The 7,712-nt window shown below is 44.3% G+C and overlaps 1 pseudogene across 1 annotated transcript; it reads right to left on the minus strand.

Moving 5' to 3' along the window:
• Positions 1–3,355: 3,355 nt before the first annotated feature.
• Positions 3,356–4,588, minus strand: LOC309516294 (putative protein FAM10A4 pseudogene; annotated as a pseudogene). The gene has a single exon. The product of its transcript is annotated as a putative protein FAM10A4 pseudogene (transcript).
• Positions 4,589–7,712: the final 3,124 nt, after the last annotated feature.

Genomic DNA, 7,712 nt, shown 5'->3' on the forward strand with positions numbered 1-7,712 from the left:
GATGCTCTATATAATTAGATAAAAAGTATCGTGTTTGTGCCAACTCACTTTGGGTTCCACTCCCAAGCGGGTTACATGGAAAGTCTTTTGCTCAATAAAGCAGAATTTTCCCTACACAACTCCCTCACAGATGGTAAGAGAGGGAAGAAAGGGAGCAAACCCTGATTATAGCTTCTAGGTATATTCCCATCTTCTGCCCTGTTGGCAGATCTTTTAATGAGAAGGAACAACCTTTCCTCCATTTTCCATAGAAGCATGCTCTTGGGGCAGTGAGGACCGAAAGCTCTGTTAACCCTAATTGTGTTTGTCCAATTTGCAATGCTTTTCTGTATGACAAGCAGAGCACCATTCCACCTGATGTATTTCTCTGGTTTGGGATATGAAATGAGATTCTTTGCATGTCTGGTCAGCAGCTCACAGCAGGCAGCTGCCCCAAACTTCACAGATAGTGGCACTCACATGTTTTGTCCTTCTGACAGACAGCTGACAACAAAAGATTGTGAAAGGGGAGCATCAGCATTCAGCATAACTTCAGCTAAATGAGGGAGGACAAGCCTGGAATTAACTAAAATTAATGTGTTCCTAGACAACCCCTTTGTAGATAAAGGGTTTGGGGAAAGAACAGGGAGGGTAGTTTGATTGACTGCAAAATAGATAACCCTTCAGCAACATTCATTTGCACCTTACTGTTTTTTGCAGCTTTCAAGAAATGGGTGTACCAGGTAAGTTTTTCATGTAACACAATTTTCTGTATACAGTATTACTTCACCATAACGAGGTGTTAAATTCAGACAATGCTTTCCATATTTCAGCAATCAATAGACATGCAGCAAGAAGAAGGTAATTTGACTCCCCCATGCCCAGCAAGCTACTTCTGGGTTTATGAGAACAATGTGACTTGTTACATTTAGGAAAATCTCATTTATACAAGCACACTATACAAAGGGGTAAAAGGCAGGAAAAAATAACCAGAACACAAATTTTGATAGTATGGCTAAGGCAGCAGTATGAGATCATAAAATATTTGCTAGGATAACTGTACAGAAGAAATGTATCATTTGTAATTTAACACTTAGCAAAAGATAATGTAACTTTAATATTATTAGGGAGATGCCTCAAAAGTCTATTGGTGGCAGTGGTATTTAACATAGACTTGTACACTGGAGAACTACAGAATTACAACATAATTGCTAGCTGAGTTGATTCTGGAAAGTTCACCGCTTAAGAAATGTTTGCATACTGGCAAATCTCACTGTAGCGTTCTGTGTAAATTATCATGCTTCCATGCTGTGTGTTTTCCCCATTCACATTTACTCTGGATGGGTTTACTAGCACTGACCGTACACAGCTGTTTCTAGATCCTGAAGGGCATTTTGAGATTGATTAACCATCTGCTCATTCTTACTCTAACAGCCGACTAACAACAACATAAGGGAATTTGTCTTAAATAATCTACCAAAAATGTGGGCAACACAAACATTCGTTTCCCAGCAGCTGCTACCATTGGTGTTTCCGATGCCACTTTCTGTAAAAGGATTTGGATTCGATCTGAGTTTTGCGAGTTCTACTGTACAACATAAGGTTTGAAGTAACAACAACAACAGCGGTGAGATAAGGAACCCATTCCACAAACCAGTTAAGCAAAAATATTGGATTAAAGCCATTATTGCTTCCCCCCTTTTGCTTGCCAACCCCTTGTTTTTTTTATTATTTATCCTTGATTTTCTCTACCCCTTTTTTGTTTTTTGTTTGTGTTAGTAGCTTATTGTATTGTAATGTCCATGTTGGCGATACCTTGAAGCCATGCAAACATTTTAACTAAGTGGTGCAGCAACTGCTAGAACATTTGCAAAAGCAAGCAGGGTCTGGTTTCAGGTTGGATGTGGGGACCAAGTGTTGAGATTCCTCCATCCCAGAGGCTTGTTTTTATTTTATATTATTGTTAAATTATTGAATTAAATGCATTTGTTTGGAATCTGTTTGCTTGCTTGCATCATGTTGCAATAGTTTCTCCTTGTGTTGTGCCATTTCCCTCTCATCTCCCTCCCTCCCTCCAACACAAAACTTTTCTGGATTTGAGTCTGCCATTTTGGTACCAAGGGTATCAGCCTAAATCTGTGGAAGGCAACATATCACACCTTTAGGGTCCATGGAGTGCCTACAACTTTTCACATACGTAGCTGAACTATATATTGGGTGTCAGGGAACTGACATCAGAGGCACGGGAGAAGGAGAGGGTCTCTGATTCTGCAGGAGAAGGTCCCAGCGCTAGGGGGAGACTCAGCTGGGAAGAAGGGGAAGAGAATGAGTGTAACACCAGGGATCCAGGAGAGCAACGGGACAGGGAGGTGCAGGGGCTCCAGGACTCTTCGTTGGAAGTTAGTGAGGAGAGCCCAAGCACCCCGCGGCCCACGTCCACCCTGCGCAGGAGACTCCCGCGCAGGGAGAGGCGGAGACGATTGGGCGTCAAACAACTCTTATGTTGGCAGCGCTTTAAGAAACGCCCACAGACAGATTCTACGAGTGACTAAGGGCAGCCACGCTGAGATGGGCTGTGCAGTCCGGAGGGTTTAACCAGGCAATCCAATGCTCAAACAGGGCAGGATTACGCACGAGTAACTCCCAACCACTACATTGGGCTATGAAGAGATGCCCTTAGAAGAGACTGGCTACTATGCGATTTAACTCTCTGCTGCTTCACTTAAATTATGTGGGTGTCAAAGAGGTCGGGCAGGATGTGAAGTCCTGCTAGCACTGGCTGCTAATGTGTGTGACATAACAGGAAATAAGACGGACAGAATTGGGGTGGGGCACAGACGCCATGGCGTATGAAAGACTTTGGAGGGCAAGTGGAGAAAAACAGGAAGCTAGCTTAGATGGAAAGACATTGGGAGATGTAAAGAGTGCTCAAGCACGGGGGACTGTGGAGAGGTGACTGTGATAGATGCACAGGGGGGGAGGGAGGGAGGTGCGGTGGGGGTGGGTCGCCCTGGGTGTCACCACTGAGGGGGGTGACAAAATGCCACACGGCACTCACAGTGGGGCCTACAGTGCGGCTGAGCCACACACTGCAGGAGGAGGCAGGCAGACTCCAGAGGCCCCGTGGTGTGGTGTGGCCCACCCCTGGGTGCGCCACCCCAAGGGCCCAATCAGCTTCCTCCACCGCTGTAGATGCCATCCTAGGAAAGGAATCTGGGCAGGCAAGATATAGACGGTTTATATGGCAAGGAGTATTCTTAGAAGCTAGTCACTAGTCCTAACCTTTGGGCTTCTGCTGAGTGGTGGAACCCACTCTGAAACCCCTTTGAGTTTGAGGTCTCTGGGTTAAATTAAGCCATTAAAAGGAAACATCGCATGGTGCCACTCACTACAATTTAATTTAATGAAAGGCTTATTTATGGCTGGCCTCAACTTTCAGTCAACCTGACCAATGAACTTCATAAACTTGTGGTTGTCCCGGTATTTGGAGATATTGTTTGGGTTCCAGGTTACATCCAGCCAGGCCAGGATAATTCTAGGATCCATAACAGCCATAAAAAAGTCAAAGTACCTCCGACAGGCTCGAGTCATCCACTGCCAAATATTTTCTTCATTCTGTGCCTTTTCTTGTTCTTCCAGGATACTCTTAATCCAGTCCAGAGTTGCCTGGATCTTCTGGATCTTCTTCAGTGTTCGCTTTCTTTTATATTTGGTGTGGTGTTCGATCATCTTCAGGGCCTTGGGTTGCACTTCCTTTAGCAGGGCATTGGTGTCTTCATCATAATCCCATATACAGGCTAACGCAAGGTCTTCAGCAGCTTCTTCCCAGTGACCCAAAAGCATATGTGCTTTCCCTCTCCACTTGTAGGCCTGTGCATCATCAGGGTTGAGCTCTGATGCTTTGTTGCAGTCTCTAATGGCAGCATTGGGCTTCTGCAATTTGACAAAGACACTGGCTCGATTGGCATACAGGAGTGGTGACTGGGGATTCAACTTGATAGCCTCTGTAAACAGATCAATAGCATTCTGCAGTTCTCCTGCCTCCAGGAAAGCATATGCCTCCTCCTTCTTCTCCTCAGCTTTGCTTTTCATATCATTTGTAACCTCCACATTTTCGTCTCCCATTTCCTGGGGTTGATCTTCATCTGGTTTGATCATTCCATCATCATCCAACTCTAAATCACTCTCCTCACTGGTAAGCTGCTCGGGTGGTTTCCCTTCCTCTTTACCAAGTCTCAGAGGAAAGGCTTCAATTCTCTGGAAACCCGAAATGGTGTCCCCCATGCTCTCCAACGAATCTCTTAGGAAACTCAGTTGTTTTGCTCTCAAGAGCGTTGGATCCTGTTTGTACAGATTGAGCAAAGCTTGAAGGTCACCAACATTTTTAGCATCCATGGTGCCCCGTCCAGCTAGAAGCTCGGATGACCAGCTGGATACAGTAAACTGCCTCTCTTAGGGCAATTTTTTTTAAAAAAAGTAAGGCTCATGTACAGACAGTGGCTGAATTAGAAAATCACTTCTATCATGGAGGAGAAAAGGGCCTCATTTCTCATGTGTCCCTCCATGTGGTCCCGCTGCTGTACTTTATCTCAAGCCGCAGAACTTTGAAAGTATCAGTCGCTATGGCAGTTTGGTTTATGTCAAGTTCTGCTGATGTCATACATTATGACATCACTGCAGTCTTGAAGTTGACTTTCCAGGTATTGACAACTTAATAATTTTTGTTGTTGTTTTTAAAGAAAATGCTGCATTAGAATGTGTATCTATGCACATCATCCATTAGTACTGAAATAAATGCATCAGAAGATATGGTTGCCAAGCTTTTGTTATCCATTTGAAGCATGGCTGCTGCAAGTTTTAATCAGTTCAGTTAGTCAGGTCATTCAACTAAGGCTTTCATACTTTCATAATTCACTGGTTTTCATACTTTTGGGGAAGTTTATTAAGAATTCATCAGTGAGAAAACCAGAAACACCAGGCAAGTTTCCTGAATGGTAGCTTGTCCAACATTCCACTGAAGTGCAGAACTGGAGGGCAATGTTTTGAGAGTTCTGGGATATACATCCAGTTAACTGTGTGGCCCAGGAGGCATCACTCTGTGCTTTTAAAAAACCCATAACTCATCGAAACAACTAATAAAAAATGCCCGGTAATCCCAATGAAAGTATCACTTAACACATTGCTTTTTTTAATGCGTGTAATATGTTTTGAGACTTGAAACTCTGAAGTGTGAATGTGACAAGTGCTTGCTTGCAAATATGTGTTGGGGTGCTGTGATGTCTGCAGTTGCCTCTTGAGCACACCATGGCAAACTCAAGTCTGCCTGCATATAGGCTCTATGTGAAAATATGTCTGTCTATCTGCAATGGAACCTGATTCCAAGTCTGGGGTTGGTGTGAGCTACCTAAGATGGTTGTCTGAACATGAAATACCAGGTCTAATGGCCACATACAAGCATATCTCTGCAGTATTTTTTTAAAAAAACAATCGCTAACTAGTGACGCTGACAAAGCTCACTAACATCAGGCTTTGGATACTTATTATTATTGAGGCACGGGTACCTTTATCTGAAAACTCTTGCTCTGTTTGGAGCTATGCTTATACCCCCACAGTGAATTCAAAATAGAAGGGAAGAAAAGAGGGGGAGCAAAACAAAAAAAGGAAAGAAAAACCCTAGCTCCCCGCATTCCAAAGAAGCAAGGCCTCTAACAAGTGCTAGAAAATAGAACTGTGCTAAGGTGTTGACAATGTGGTTTATGCAATAAGAGTTATGTGGATCATTATAAGAGGACAGTGCGATAAGATTGCACATGGTTTCATCGTCCCTCAGAAAGACAACAAACTGAAATGGGCATCATTCCCTTGGCAAACCTCTATAAAGCATTAAAATCTTGCTGTGGTTGCCTAGGTCCTCTGCTCCCTCAATTTCCTAAGATCAGCTAGCCCCAGGGCCACAGATGGAAGTCACTGGCAAGCAAACTGTCTTAGGTCACGATCTGAAACACTTTTGATCAAAATAATGGGAGTGCTCCGAAATAACGGCATCAGTCTAGAGCTGGGCTAAAATATTTGGCCGATAATTCCCCCCCCCCCAATTTGGGTTTATTTTTTGTCATGCACATGTGTGACTCTCGAGGGGAATAGCACCTGAAACCTATTAATTTCCCGGTGGGGTGTAATCTATTAATTGTCAGGATGGCGCTGTGGGTAAAAGCCTCAGTGCCTAGGGCTTGCCGATCGAAAGGTCGGCGGTTCGAATCCCCGCGGCGGGGTGCGCTCCCGCTGCTCGATCCCAGCGCCTGCCAACCTAGCAGTTCGAAAGCACCCCCGGGTGCAAGTAGATAAATAGGTACCGCTTACCAGCGGGAAGGTAAACGGCGTTCCGTGTGCTGCGCTGGCTCGCCAGATGCAGCTTTGTCACGCTGGCCACGTGACCCGGAAGTGTCTCCGGACAGCGCTGGCCCCCGGCCTCTTGAGTGAGATGGGCGCACAAACCCCAGAGTCTGTCAAGACTGGCCCGTTCGGGCAGGGGTACCTTTACCTTTACTATTATTTATGGTGACAGCAGTCACGAAATTAAAAGACGCCTGCTCCGTGGGAGAAAGGCGATGGCAAACCTAGACAGCATCTTAAAAAGCAGAGACATCACCTTGCCAACAAAGGTCCGTATAGTTAAAGCCATGGTTTGCCCAGTAGTAATGTATGGAAGTGAGAGCTGGACCATAAAGAAGGCTGATCGCCGAAGAATTGATGCTTTTGAATTATGGTGCTGGAGGAGACTCCTGAGAGTCCCATGGACTGCAAGAAGATCAAACCTATCCATTCTTAAGGAAATTAGCCCTGAGTGCTCACTGGAAAGACAGATCGTGAAGCTGAGGCTCCAATACTTTGGCCACCTCATGAGAAGAGAAGATTCCCTGGAAAAGACCCTGATGTTGGGAAAGATGGAGGACACAAGGAGAAGGGGACGACAGAGGACGAGATCGTTGGACAATGTTCTCGAAGCTACCAGCATGAGTCTGACCAAACTGCGGGAGGCAGTGGAAGACAGGAGTGCCTGGCGTGCTCTGGTCCATGGGGTCACGAAGAGTCGGACACGACTAAACGACTAAACAACAACATAACTATTATTTATAAGATGAGACAAGAGATGCAGAAGGTTTTCTGCTTCCCCCTTTGACTCCAAGGTGCAATGGCACTGCAGTCAGCAGTCTTAACAGTGCTGCAGCAATTGGAGAAGTGTGAAATCAGCCGGATAGCTACATTCCTAGCTTGATTGATCCAAGATTCTCGTAGGTAGGTTCCTACCAGAATCCATAAAGATCAAATTGTTCAAACTAACTCCAACTAAAGCTGGGTATAACTATGTACAATTGAAAGCAATGTGATTCAAAGTAGTAATGACGGTTCCATTTGTTTTAATGGAAACAATAACTTAAGGTAGATTTGAGTCCATCCATTTAGGATGAGTGTTCAAATTACCCTAGGGAGGCACAAATTATTCTTGAATTAAGTTTCACTACACCTGTGAAAGTGCTTATTTAAAATCATTTATTCACTTCAACATTTGCTGTTAGCATTTTAATTTATGACTGCAGAACCCCAAATACTTACATATCCCGTTTTCTTACATCGTTTTCTTTATTTGCACTACATATGGAACTATCTCATTAAAGTTATTTCATAATTTCATAACTAGTTTTGCAAAAAGGAGAGAAAGAAAATAATGAGAG

The sequence above is a fragment of the Podarcis vaucheri genome (genome assembly GCF_965113315.1).
Source record: "Podarcis vaucheri genome assembly, chromosome: 13".
Classification (NCBI taxonomy): Eukaryota; Metazoa; Chordata; class Lepidosauria; order Squamata; family Lacertidae; genus Podarcis; species Podarcis vaucheri.